Raw genomic sequence first — 15886 nt, forward strand, 5'->3', positions numbered from 1 at the left:
GGCTAGTGCCATATACCAGGTGGACGAGGGTTCACATCCCAGGAATATCCAAAAGTAAACTTTACACTAGAGTAACTACATGCTTCTAAAAATGCCATATGCAACCTTCCCATAAACTGACCATGAACATTTTCACTATATGTTTATGATGGTAATTATAGCTGCAGCTACATGAAGTATGTAAATGTCAAGTATGGGAATTGAACCCATGACCTTTGCAAACTCAGAAATTTAAATTTAAGCTTCACTGAAAATGTTTTCCATTTTGTTTGGAAATATATCATGTGATCACTAAAACGTGTTCATCAAGTGCATATATTTCACTGAAAAGGCTCAATTATGGAATATCCATCTGCCACCTGGTGTCCCATCAAACAGTCTTAATAAAAGCAACACAATTTTTCATCCCAACGTCCATTTTTATCCTGATATCCGCATTAATGATATGCTTATGAAACCAGAGCCTAACATCTAATACTCAGCTGTAGAATTAATCAAATACAGCCTATATACAATATTAAAGACTTTCAATCCATTTATACAGGAGAAAAGCTCATTTAACTACAATTTCTAGCCGTTAGAAGACGTTGGTAGAAAAGAAAAAAACAAACCGTCAAGTTCATTAATAATTCACCAGGGTTTGTTTTGATAAATATGTGTTTCATCAATTAGACGCCAATGGCCATGATACAGCACTTTAAACAGATAATACAGAGATCATTTACATATTTTTGACATTTGTTTGAGTGGAAAGCTGATTATAATATGAAAGAACGTGCTTGTCACATAGCGCTTGTGTATCCAATCATCAACGCTTCAACTTGAAGCAAAAATGTCAGCCTTCACAAAACACATATGCTGTGTATGAAAGGAAGATAAATCATCTAAACAGCCATCAATGTTGGATTTACATCACACAGAGGAGGTCTGACATAGAAAGAGAACAAGTTGTTGTTTTGTACAAGGCACACGGGAGGATCCTGCAGAGAATATAGGATGTTTGCGAACAAAGAAACGCAACTGACTCATTCCCCAGTAAACTTTAGTTTAGCTGTGATTTTCATACTAACCTGATGTTGCACATGGATGAAAAAATCAATGACAAACAAAAATGCACATTTGCATTTGTTTTGTTTCTAGAGCTAGTCACAAACCGCCCTGCTGAAGAAAAAAAACAATCACAGAAAATTCTGTAGTGTTTTGGGACATACTGCATTAGGATTTAGTGTTTTTAACAAGCCACTAATAAAAAGCGACCAATTACATGTAGAAGCCCACAGGGTCTATTACAGTTTCCATTAAAACCAATACAAGTCCCATTGTAACCAATAACCACCAACTGTAGCCTAATGGATGGAGAGTTGAATTTGTAACCCGAAGGTTGTGGGCTCAAATCTCAGGTCCGGCAGGAATTGTTGGTTGGGGGATTGAATAACCAGCACTCTCTTCCACCTTCAATACCACGACTGAGGTGATACCCTTGAGCAAAGCACCGAGCTCCCAACTGCTCCCTGAGTGCTGCAGCATTGGCTGCCCACTGCTCTGGGTCTGTGTGTGCGTTCACTACTGTGTGTGTGTGTGCACTTGAATGGGTTAAATGCAGAGCTCAAATTCCAAGAATGGGTCGCCACACTTCACTTTCACAAATTTTGTGATGGTGTGTATTGTTTTTTTTCAGCAGGGCGATTTGTTTATTTCCGTCCCTCTTGTTTAATTAGTGCTAATCTCGGGGGACCAGCCCATCACAATGTTATTTCAGTTGATTATGAATTTAAATTAAATCACTGCATAATCAAGGATGTCTAAATCTAATCAGCCACACTCCAGCTGGATGCAGGCATACCGCCAGCCCAGATGTACGGCATCTACATCAGTCCCAACATCATTATTGAATCGTATACGTCTGCCATCGTTAGTGATGCGCAATGACAATGAATTGATCCGATTACGACTGCTTGTGGCAAAAGAAGAGTCAATGCTTTGAAATATGATTCTGTTTGTTCACCTTTGAGTGGATACAGAATCATTCCATCAGTTTTTTAAAGACTTAACCTGTGTACGAAACTGCATGTTGTCTAGTACTATATTTGCTTTGAAAACTACTTTTGTGACTGTTCTATCCACCTTATTTTTCAACGCGGAAGTAAGACGTTTTATGTGAATGTGCGAGATTTCTTGTTCATTAGCCGCTGTGGGGAAATAACGAGAAGAATCACAACGTGCAGTAAACTGGAAAACTGTGTGCTCTACAAACCACAGTGTGTTCATAATTAAGGTAATACATTAAAAAAATATGGGAAAACAATTTGCAATATCAAGCCGTGAAACAAGCTTTTTTGTAGAGCTAAACATAGCTGGAAGTGGATGACACCAATTGAGAAGTACACTTAACTTTAGATTTGTCTTTTTAAGCTTCAAATATATATTTGGAAAAATTACTAGCCTATAATTGGTGGAATAATTTGCAATAAAAGTTGAACAAATACTTAGCTTTCAGACTTAACCACATACTGAACTTTAAATTTTTGACTTAAATTAAGATGCATCAAATTTGTATTGTGCAAATTAAAGCTCTGGTCACATTTAACATTGTTCAGTGAATTTTCCTGAGCAAAATAGCAAAATTCAGTCATTTCAATAGCATTTTCCCACGCAGATTTCTCAACAGTTTCAAGTTAAACAGAATCTACTTGGTCTGGAAGTGACTTCAAGGAGAGTTAAGGGCTATTAATAAAGCTCAAGAAAGAAAACAGAATGAAGGAAAGACAAAAAAGGGAAGATGTGGGAAGGCATGGAATGAAATTCAGGATCCCTAATATTGTATCCCTGTGTGTGTGTGTGTGTGTTTGGTTATCAGAGGGCTGTTAGTGATGGGACACTCAGAGTGAGGCTCCTTTGGAGGGAAACTGAGGGTGGGCGGCGTATTAAGGTATCCAACCAAGCGTGCTAAGGGAATGGAAATGGGATTTCGCTGAATTGGAGCGAGCAAAAGCACACCCATAGGGAGGAGACTCCCACCCCGCTCACTCAGATCCGGAGCCTGTAATTTACTAATGAGCTGCCCGCGCAGTTCGAGCGAGAAACCGCAGTGCATTGCATTTCAAGTAATCATGATGCAAGAATGTTTATGTCTTTCCTGAGAATCTAAGTCATGGTTTGTGGGATGCATATGACAATATGTTCCTTGTGGCCACGAGCGCTGAAGGACACTGGAGATGCGACATGTATCGTGGCTCTGAAGTCATCTATAGATAGTTCCCATCAGCTGCACGGTTCTTGACAGAGTAAAAACGGCTTATGCCTCTAAATGGTAATTTCCTGGAGGCCTCCCTGAGAGGCATTTGTGGAAAAACAGCAGAGAGGCAACTTTTCTTTCTTTTTTTCTGCCCTTTTCCTTTTTTTTCTGAAGAGGACATAAAGGAGAGAGTCGAAAAAGTAAGATAGAAAGAGAGGGGCTGTGAGTAATGATGGTGAAGGCTGCATTAGGGTGAAGTGAATCTTCCTCTTCATCAGAGGTTCTTTTTTGTCCTCACTGAAGCAAACCTACAAAAGAACAGATGATTCACAGGTGCATTCTGACTCATAACAACCAATAGCTGGAATATAATTATTAATATATATATATATAATATATTATTAAAACTTTACATACAAAATATAGACCAAATAAATATAAATGAATATATAAAACAATTGCATTGATACACAGCTATCATTAAACCTTTATATATAAAATATGAATATATATATATATATATATATATATATATATATATATATATATATATATATATATATATATATATAAACTATATAATGTAATATAAATAACTATTGTATTGGCACATAGCTATTATTACACCTTAATAAATAAATAAATATTGTATTGGCATATAACATTTATATATTAAATAAACAAACAAACAAACCATTATACTGTATATAAATATTATTTTACCTTTATTAAATAAATAAATATTGTATTGTTATATAACTTGTTAAATAAATAAATCAACAATTTTGCTATTTAACTATTAATAAATCTTTATGTAAAATATGTATAAAAAAAATCTAAAATAAATAAATAAAGTAATAAATTTAAATCAATCAAGCAAGCAATAAATCAGACTTCTCTCTTAATGTTTTGGAGACCTGTCCAGGACACAGTAAGCAGTGGCAGTTATGCAAATATTGTGAATAATATCATACAAATATGTGTGTGTGTGTGTGTGTGTGTGTGTGTGTATAAAATATGAAGACAACAGTGATTTTTATAAATAAAGTTCTACAGACCAGCCTTATAATCAGAGAGGGCCGATAAAAAGGTGTTTCCCCCCCAAACTATGAAATAGTGAAAAGGGAAACAATCAAGGGATGTAAGTCTGGTCATTAATGTTTGCGGAAGAGATTTTTATCATTTATTTGTCTCTTTTTCCTGCATGCAACTTTAAAAAGGGTCTGTGCAAACACCAGAATGGAAAACAACCACGCAGCTGAAATCCACACTGTTAATCAAAGAAAGAGGTGAAAACAGAGGGAAGCAACAGTGTATCAGGTACAAGGGAATTCTTTAGAAGAATTTAATGGAAAACCCAGGATCAGAACCTCTATATCCAAGACGGAATTCCCGTTTATGCCTCCTCTGATTCTGAAGTGAGAAGAAAAGGGAAGTCATGACAATTTCACTATACAAACCAGGACTATGGAAGCTTGGAAGCGGCACAAGTGACTTCAGATAGAAAGCGAATAGAATTATACTTTGCGTGTGTGTTCTTGTGTTCCTCTGGATTTCGAGTGAATGTGCCTGTATAATCAACCATATCAACGGTGGAAATCTTTCAGACAAACAAACAGTAAAGAAAGAGAGGGGCGTGGTCAGTGAAGCAGATATGTAAACATGCCATAATTAAAGCGTCTCATTGGTCATTTAAATTCAATTCGCTCTTACAACAACGGAAAGCGCTAATGACTAGATGTTAAGGGTGGAAAAACAAAAGCTGCTTTTTTTGTTTCTTATAATGGTATAGAGAAGAGAACAATAGTCAGAGTCACATATGGCAGTGCAGGCTTATTACAGTTAACTAAAACTGAAACGAAAATCGAAACAATAAATTTTTTTTACTAACTTTACTAACTATTACTAATAGTATCTCAATGATATGAATAACACCGATATAATGATGGAAATTTACTGATAATCAAATAAATAGATCATTATTTACTTCAAGATGATTTTTTTGACGAATTAACGAAAAAAACTAGGACCATCTAAAAATTCAAATATCTTTTAATTTTCAAAATTGATAAAAATAAAATAAAATAAAATAAAATAATAAAAAAATGTTATCAGATAAGAAATTAGAGTATCATAAAAATTAATAAAATAAAATAAAATAAAATAAAATAAAATAAAATAAAATAAAATAAAATAAAATAAAATAAAATAAAATAAAATAATAAAAGGTTGTTAGCTGAGAAGTTAGTGGAGTTTCAAAATTGTTAAAATAAAATAAAATAAAATAAAATAAAATAAAATAAAATAAAATAAAATAAAATAAAATAAAATAAAATAATAAAAGGTTGTTAGTTGAGAAGACTGAAATAATTTTGGTACTATGAGGGCAGACGATTTTTGGATCAGATAACAAAGATCAAGGCATAGCTCAGTGCAATACTGCTTCCTGTAGCAGACGTGATTGTATCACTTCTCCTAGCCCTTTTGCACTGACTTTTAACCAACTGCTGGTTTCCTTTAAGTTAAAACATAACATCTGTAAAGTAAAACTCATTTTGAGTAAAAGTAAGCTTAACCCTAGGGCTCACTTGAATTTGATTAGCTGTCCATAAACAAAAGATACCATAAATGTAGTTTAATACACTCTTCTGCAAGGTGTCCAGGCCTTGTTGATTCAACAAACAGAATAATCCATTGTTGTGGTTAAATCCATGTGCATCCATTGCTATTTAAGTCATTCAGTGAGAGATTAAAACAATACAAACAATAAACACACAATCCAATAAACAGTTCTTCATGACACTGAAGATCAATTTCATGGTTTCTCAGCCAGTAGCCTCTTTAAAAATGGCATCAATCATAAACTAATAAAACATTTTAGAATTGAAATAGGATTTCATGGAATAATAAACCCTTTCTCTGGTATCAGTCATCAGTTTGAGATGTTTAGTCGAGATGTGGCCGAAAGTGTTCATAACAAACACAGAGGAGTCTAATCCAGAGACATGCAGGTTTCGTGCGTGTCTATGGTTTGGAACGACATGAGATATAATAAATAATGATTTCTGGGTGAACTTTAAGTACATAATAGGCTACAGCATGACATATGAACTTTAATCATAATGTGAGGATATCATATAAAAATTGAAATGATATAGAAGGTCCTGTATGTAATTGTTTGTGTGCGTCATTTCCATTGCCTCTTATCCGCTGTCAGCTGCAGACATCAGCACATCAGTGATGTGTGTGTTTATGTTTGGGAAAGGCAGGGTTAGCGGTCAGGATCCCAGACCACAATGTGCTGCTGTAACAGTAACACTGCAGCCGTTTCCAGACACAGAGGTCAAAGGTCACACTGTGCTTTTACACATATAAGTAAGCCAATCTGACATTAGAACATTAATGCATTTCACACAAACACCACCAGGGGTGTGCGCTAATATACCCGTAGACAAGATTAACTGATAAAATTTTGTCAGCAGACAGAGATTTTGGACTATCGTCTCTATCTTGGTTACAGGCTCACATGACATTGCTGTGCTACGTGGTCACAAAAAATTACCATTTGCATGCATCTTTACCTGAGAAAGAAAACATGTGTCGGGGCAGCTCTTAAAGTGACAGCAGTCTAATATTCCTGCTGTCTTTCATTAACGGTAAACAAACAACAAAAGTTAAAAAAGAGAAAATCTCTCACTGCTCTTGACTAAATCACTTTTATAACTTTAATAAGAAGAAATATATTAAATTTTCACAGTGAAGGAAATGCAGTGTTTTTATACATTTGATTACTTTCTACAGTGTATGTAGCATTGCTTATTTATTTGTTCTACTTGTAGTTTTTTTGTCTAATTGCTTGTAATAATTAGTTTCTTATTCTTATTTGATCACTGACTCTTTACTTGTCTTCAACGAGCTTGAGTTTGTTTTTTATTTTAATTTTTGTATTGTATATGTATTGTTATTATCGTGAAATCAAACTACTCACATATTAATAGGAGATTTTGGTCATATCGCCTAGCCCTAAACACCACTATATATAGAGAGAGTGAGTTCAGTTGGCGTTTGACTTTCCTGTCCAGACCTCAAAGAAGAGGATGTTGTTTAAAGTAAGTTTGACTGATATAGCATAGCAACACATTTCAGACATCCTTTCTTTCTTTTATTAGTTGTCTATGATAAGGTATGTATCACTATTATGAAACAAATACAAACCAGGCGGGGAAAATAAACCTTATATTGAATGCAGGACCCAAGTCAAACTGAAGAAATTAGAACATCTTAGATATTTTGAGGTGGCCATTTATTGCAGGTAAGCAGCCATCCAGAACAACCACTGAGAACATAATAATGGAGCAAACCTAAGCAACTACACTGCAACCCCTAGAATTTCTCAGCAACCACCTAGCAACCAATCAAAACACTCTAGCATTGTAGCAAAGAGTGTCACACGTGCAAACACTACTCACATCTTTGGAAAGAAAGATACAGATCTAGTTGTCTAGTTGATGTCTGCAGGCACACTGAAGCTCAAAGTAACAGGAAACCTTGCTTTGGTTTAGCAAGCTAACAATGTCAGTGAGACACAGTGCAATGTTTATTTACAGTGTACTTTAATTTCCTTTAAACAGATCCTCTCGAATTCAGGAAATTCGGTCATTAAGACTTCTCATTCTCTGACCGCACAACACAAACAAGCAAACACACGCAACTCATAGAATGAGCGTAAACAAGAATAAAACACTGTGAAATTTAACAAAAATCTTTTAAACACAACAGCCTACGATTGTCAACTTCTGGTGAACAGCTAAGTTTAAACGATGCGTCGCATAAGCGGAAGTGACATTCCTGGCATGGTCTGAAGATAACGTCTGACAGTAGCAGCCGCTCTTATCTGCTACAACCAGCTGAGACGTTCCAAAATGACGCTGTGATACTATCTACATCCACATGGATACAGTTTATGGAGGGTGATCAAAAACATGACTGAACTCAAGCGGGACCACAGGTGGTCCATTTGAAGGAAAAGTACATGCCGTGTATAATGACCAGTGCTGTGTAACACTCATCATCTGTGGCTTTTTTCTCTGTACGATTCTGGAATGACTCACTGTAATGAGTCACTGTGAAGAGGGATTGAGAGACTGTTGTCCGGTATGGGTTAATGATTTAGGAATCATGATGGAGGAGATCATATCGAAACTAGCTAGTGAGACAATAGCCACATACATACTTAAACTCCCAAACCCAAGTCATAGCAATGTTTGGAGTCTCGTGGCTGTTAGAACAATAAAGAAATTGTTGAATAAAGTTGTTATTTTTGTTTTCTTTGCACACAAAAAGTATTCTTGTAGCTTCATAACATTATGGTTGATCCACTGATGTCACATGGACTATTTTATCGATGTCCTTACTACCTCTTCTGGGTCTTGAACGTGGTAGTTGTGTTGATGTCTATGCGGGGTCAGAAAGCTCTCGGATTTCATCAAAAATATCCTAATATGTGTTCTAAAGATGAACGAGGGTCTTACGGGTTTGGAAAAATAATGAGTAATTAATGGCAGATTGTCAGTTCCCTTTAAGGCCCAAAGTATACTAAGGTTTTTACATGTTTGCTAGGGTACATCATAAATATGTACATGTAGATGCCACACTTGACCACTCCAGAGGCATCGATCCCATCTGACATCTTGGAACAGTCAACATGTCGTCACTCACAGTAAAAACCGATGACATTTCCAAGATACCAGAACATAGTGTAGATTCTGGTTGTAAAAAGAGCTGAGATTTAAATTCCCAAAGAAATGGGAAAATCTTTCACTGGTGAAAATGTGTTGGTTTGTTATTTTATATTTATTAACGCAATATTACAGGTTTTTAAAATATATTCATTTTTAATGCTGTCTTAGTTAACAAGTTCATCATGTTATATTGGGTTAGTTTAGCAAAATCATCTGCTGAAGTCTATTGCAGATATGGATATTCAAATATAGCATGGTATGGAGTATACCAGGACCGGTTTTGACCATTAAAAAACAATGTGGACCGCTTATATGTAGGGACCACTAATGAGGCATATGTATATATCTATAGTATGGAGTAAACACAAAGTACATGTTGTTTGATGATAACGTCTGACAGTAGCAGCGACTTCTAGAAAATCTGTACTTAAAAATGAAAAATAACAATAGTAGCATGAGCTTCATAAGTCATGGGTCTTGAGGGTCAACAACTACAGATCCAGTAAACTCTTTGTTTATTATGGTTATAATGACTGTCAAGAGTGTATTTATTTATTCTTAATCTTAAGGTACTTCAGAGTGTACTTTGTGGATTTTCCATACTCAGTGTTCCAATCAGAAACCAAAAAGATGATGTATTTTCAATAGAGAAAACCTCAACATCTGGGCCTCTGATTCACATCCACGCAAGGTCTGCAAAACAAACATTAAGCTGGGTTCGGATACGGATTTAAACATAACTCGAACCGGATCCTTCTGCTTTTCCCCATGTTTGGTCAGCTGGGATTGTGGAATTGTGCTTCATCCAACTGAAATAGCAGAAGCCTGTTGACTGAGGCAAACGGGGCAATGGCGCACCACAAAAACGGAACACCAATCCAATAAATGTGAAGATTTCGACGAAAGCCACTCGCTAACACATGGCCTCCTTCAAAGATAGAAAACAGACGCTATGAACTATCTTTACGCAATACGTTACACAAGAGATAAGAGACCGGGGCGTAATGAGGAGGACAGGATAAAAGAAAGATGGCAGGAAAATAGAGAGTGGGGCAGAGGAGAGAGACGAGAGAGGCCCAGCAATTCTTTGTTAGCCGCACAGAACGATCTCCAATTACAGCACAAAAGGAGCTCATTCAGGAGGCATGGACTGAACACTAGGGCTTTGCATGGGAAATGAAGACTACACAGAATGCTAAGAGGAGCTCTCGGTGCAGGACAACACACACACACACACACATTCCCTCAGTTGCTTTGCCATGTGGTGCCACCAAGTCCCGTTTTTTGAGGTAGCAAATATCGATCTGTCGCCAAAATCAGGTGAGCACTATTTCCTCAGGAGTTTCCCAATACGCCTCAATATTTCAAGTAGCGTTCGAAAACTATAATGGGACTTTCCAACAGTTGCTGAGGCAGCATCCTGGACCTGACAGTATGCACTTGGCATGGCATTGACGGCGTCTCTTTGTTGTTTGAGTCCATACATTCGAAACTTTCAAATCTAACTTTTACTCTGGGGTTTTCAGTGGAAGGATGTGTCAATGTCTATGGCATTTGTAGGGCATGCTAAACGGGACAAAGGTCAGCTTCTGAGGAAATGACTCATTCTGGATAGTGCATCCCTTGAATGGAAGTGGACGACATTCCACAGGCTCTTCCTGGTCACTTCAGACTTTTCCAGGCCAACACACACAAAAAAAACCTGTAGTATAATTGCACCGTGTTCATGACCTTACATTGTTTACACATGGTGAATATCCTAAAAAACGCATGCTCGTTACTCTTCAGGCATCTAATTCCTGATGCATCAAACTGTTTTGGTATGTCTCAAATTACTGGGATTCCCCAAGGTACGATTAAAGCAGGACTTGTCTGTTCACACACTGAATGTTATCAAAATCGAACTCAAACTACTCAAATTGCCAAAAGTTCCCAAAATGTTAATATATTTGAACATGCTTGCATTTCTGAAATCCTAGAGTGATCCTGCCTTCTAGTCACACTGAAATGATCATTTATGAGGTTACGAGCCAGTAGGAAACTCAAGATTTTGTTAATCCTGACCTCCCAAATTGGGGACGTGTCAGAATAATAACATAGTTTTGGTCATAATTTGCTGTAATTGTGAATGTTGATGTAATGATTTAGTGTGCAAGTTTTTTTTTTTGTTCGTCTACTGACAATGATGCAAAATAGCAAAAAAAATTCTGCCATTTAGCTGTTTTTTTAAAGCAAATGGTTTGCGCGACAAAGTTTTCCAAGTTGAAGGCCTGTAATTTAAAGAATCATGGTAGAATCTAATCAGTTCTACTCAAAATTTGTTTTAATTGTGAATGACGATAGTGCAATCTTTTTCATGTACTGATGTTGACAAAAAATTGCAACAATGTTTGCGTCATTTAGCTTTTTAAATGGGAGTTTTCCAAGTTTAAGGTACAATTTTACCTTTTTACAATTTAGTTTGTATGTCTTTTTAATGTACAGATGCGGATGAAAAATAGTGATAAAGCTTGCATCATTTAGCCATGCTTTAGAGCTTTCCAAGTTGGAGGCCTGTAAATTTAAAGAATCATGGTAGAATCAAATCAATTCAAATCAAATCAAATGCCCTGTTGTTGCTCAAAATTTGTTTTAACTGTGAATGACATGATAGTTTGTTGTTAATGATAAAGCTTGCCACATTTAGTCACGTTTACCCTGTTGTTAATGATAAAGCTTGCCACATTTAGTCACGTTTATGAAGTGACACCATTTGCTAGCATTCTCCATAGCAGCACAATAATGCTAAAAAATATGGCTAAAACATTCATAATTCATCTAATGTGTATTTTTTAATACGTAATTTAGCATTAAAAGCTAGCCAAAATTACCCAACGTGGCCATGTTTTCCCAACCACATCAACTGAATGCACATTATGACTTCCAGACTCATAAACTGAAACATCTCAGGAAGATTTGAAGGTAGCATGAATTGTGTTACTTGGTCACATGACTCACATCCACAGCAGCATGTAGACCGTTAGTATTCTGGATCAGCAGACATTTTTGCTTTCTGGTCCCACTGGTTATTAGTTGCTATTCAGAGCTTTGTGCTGTCAGCTATGTATAACCTAGAGGGAGGATTACCGACAAAAGGTGGGGAGTGAAAACACAACGGACACCAAAAAAAGACATTCTTTAGTATTCCCTTGAGACGTCTGCCTCACAGCGACGACATACGCAAGGAGCCAGAGACTTCCCACCGAGAATCGTGGGAGAAGACGGTGGCCGCTGGGGGAATATTCACGCATGGAGCACAGGAATAGGAAACGGGGCATTTTTCCTGTTATTGGTTTACTTGACCAGATCTAGGCATTATCAGATATTTATTGTTTGTGAGTTTGTTTGTATGGATGTAGAAAGGCCTGGGGGTTTTGTATTGGTTTGAAAATCATAAACTGGACATTTCTGTTATAAGCAAAGCGACAGAGCATAAACTATGATGCCATGTATGCCAATAATTTATATCGCTAAGAAAACTTCACTTGGTATTTTAAGTCTCAAGATAAGACAGTGTTGGCATTTAAATCTTGAAATAAAACAGTGAGTAAGAATTAAACAAAACATGAATTCAAAGTCATGACCTGAATTACTTCGAGCTGAAGCTAAAAGAAGCGATGATCTCAATTATTTCTCCCAGACACGACTGATTAAACTGAAAATGTAAATATCTGTCTCCTTTAGTTTAAAAATAGATCTCAACAATGTTTTGAACTGTGCTTAGTTAGACTCTAAAGTCTACACTCGAAGGTCAGGGGTCTCAATATATTCAATATTCTTCCAAAACACTTACGATATGTTGACAATTCTCTCAACACTTTTAATAATATATAATTTTACTAATTTTGAATATATGCAAAATGATAAAAATTATATATTATTTAAATAAATCTTTTATACACATGGATGCAAGTCATAACAAAAACGGCTAAAAATGCCAGAGAAATGCAACAGTTAAGCACGGGCTGTTTTCATAATATAAAACATTTAATATCATTTTTCTATTTCTTTTCATTTTGGGGTAAAATGTGACCTGGACATGATTTACATTCATTTTTAAGCTCTGTACTCTTACTGTATGTCAACAACTGACTAAAACATTTCCAAATATAAAATATATAACAACATAATTTCTAAATTCTTTCGATTTGGGGGTAAAATGTGACCCAGACATGTTTTTGTGACATTTACCCAATTAGTTCCCACCAAGACTAATTCAGGAGTCTTATTGGTCCAAAGAAACCCCAAATTCCCACCCCTTCAACCTCTCCTTTGGTCCTCTAGCAGCGCCAGGTCCTCTGAGCTGATGCTGAGGTGGTCCGACCAAACCATGGCAGAGACAAACAGTTAATTTTTTTCTGTAGGGACCCTCTCCCTTGCCACAGTCCAACCAGATTGGCCCTTTTCTGCTGGGACAATTTGCTACTGGCTGACTGGGCCCAAACAAAACCAGGGAAAAGGGAGACGGGTACAAAGGGGGGATCCCAGTAGAAGCTGGCGTGGTTCCCCATCCATCGGAGAGCTGAATGCCCCTCATACACACACAGGAGATCAAGACATGCATTACATAATGTTGCACTCAGAAATGAGTGGACGAGAATGATGTTTACCACTCGGGACTGGGATTTTTTTTTAAAAATTATCTTAATTTTTTGGTCATGTTTATATGGGCTTATATAGCAAAAATCAAATAAATTCAGAAAGATTTAAAATCAATAAGCAACAAGAAAAAACTCTGGATATTTCTCCAGCATGCCTAAAAGTTCAAGACAAGCCAAGGATGCAAGATCCAGGCGCCTCATTCCTTCCTTCCTTTCTTTCCCCTCTTCTCCTCGCCCTCTCCCACCCCCAATTTTCCCACCATTTGCGCAAAGTAAATTCTCATTAAGAACCAAATTGTTTTCAGATGCTGGCCTGGTCCGGTTGCCATAGCAACGAGCTGGGAGACAGCGAGCAGCGCTGGCAGTGGAATGGACAGCACCGGATCCAAAGCCCACAGAGCAAAAAAAAAAAACCCCTCTCTTTGCCAGGCTCCACTAAACCCATTCTGCCTGGCACAATGTGGACTGACGGAGTCCATTCTGCGCTTTACAAATGGTGAGGAAGCTCCACTGGAGAGGCCTTGAGACGAGTCATACGTTTCCACACACACACCTCTCGGCCTGAGATGTGCTTAACACGTCAGTTTGATTTGAGGTAAACAACGACGCCTCGATGCGCTGTCTGCAACTTTAGTAAACAGAACGAGAGCTCAGTATGCATAAGAATGACAATGTAATTACACAATAACACTATAGCTTACTCAGAGTGCTTTTATTTGCTGTACTCTATTTTTTACTTTATTTTATTCTACTATATGTTTTAAAAATATATACTACACATATATTTTACATACTATACATTAGACGATATTTATTGCATTTTAAACTGTATCATACTTGTGTCATTTTCCTCTCTTGTATTTAAATCTGTTTTTATTTACTGTAGTTTTTACACTTCTCAAAAAATGATAATAAAAATAAAGTAAAACAGAACCTAGAGTGATATGGTGATGGAAAAAAATCAGCAAAATATATTTCAAAACGTTTGCATTCTCTCAGAAAACTTTTGTGCACCCTACGGAAATGCTTGCAAAACTTTTTGCATTCCCCTACAAAACCCGTGCAAAAACACATTAGCTTGTTCGTTCTCCCGAGAAGAACTCATCTTTCGCACTCCACTCAGAAACGTTGCGTTTGCTTACAATATCTTCACGTTCCACTGAAAAGCTTTGTGTTTGCTTGCAAAATTTTTGCATTCCACTGAGAAACTTTGCATTTGCTTGCAATAAACTTAGCGTTTGCTTGCAAAATCTTCGCTCTCCACTAAAAACTTTGCATTTGCTTGCAAATTTTTGTGTTCTACTGAGAAACTTAGTGTTTGCTTGCAATATCTTTGCGTTCCACTGAGAAACTTTGCATTTGCTTGAATATCTTTGCGTTCCACTAAACATTTTGTGTTTGCTTGCAAATCTTTGCATTCACTGAGAAACTTGAATCACCTCAAAACATGATTTACATTCCCCCAAAAACTTTGCATTCACTCAAAAAATGTTTGCGTTTCCCAAGAATCTTTGTGTTTGCTCACAAAACACATTTACATTCCCCTGAGGAACTTTGTGTTCACTTGGAAAACTTTGAAAATACATTTATGTCCATCCAATAAACTCATTTTTTCCAGCATTTGCTTAAAAATATTTGTGTTCCTTCAAGAAACTTTGGGTTCACTCGCAAAATGTTTGTGTGTTTCAACAAAAACTTTTGGGTTCATAGAAAAAACCTTTGCGTTCCCCCAAGAAACACTGCGTTCACTCACAAAATAGTTGCGTTCCCCAAGTAACTTTGTATTCAACTAAAAAATTTTCACGTTCCCCTGAAAAATGTTGCGTTAATTCACCAAGCTTTACATTCCTTTGCAAAACTTTTGCGCTCCATCTCTAAACCTTTGCATTACCCATACTTTGCATTTCACAAACAGTTTCTGAGAATTTATTAATTTTTTTTGTAGGAGCTGTGCTTGGAAATAGACCAAAATGACTGCCAAGTGACTTCCGAGCAACTTCCCCACCCAAATTTACTCAACTAAATAAAGCAAATAGATTTAATTAATTATGTGTCAATCAAACCAGTACATAACAGCCTGAAAAACCTGAAATGTCTTTGTTTGACTTCACATTACAAGTTCATTGGGGGTGGAGACCAGATGGTCCATGAGCCTTTAGGGCTTGTAAGCCTTATATTTAGATTAAGGACCTTTGACTGCACTTTGTGTTCATTCATTACAGGTATCAGCTGTGTGTAACAAAAGGTCCTCACCCAAATTCACAGCCTAT

Source organism: Cyprinus carpio, chromosome B22 (genome assembly GCF_018340385.1).
Source record: "Cyprinus carpio isolate SPL01 chromosome B22, ASM1834038v1, whole genome shotgun sequence".
In the NCBI taxonomy this organism is placed as follows: domain Eukaryota; kingdom Metazoa; phylum Chordata; class Actinopteri; order Cypriniformes; family Cyprinidae; genus Cyprinus; species Cyprinus carpio.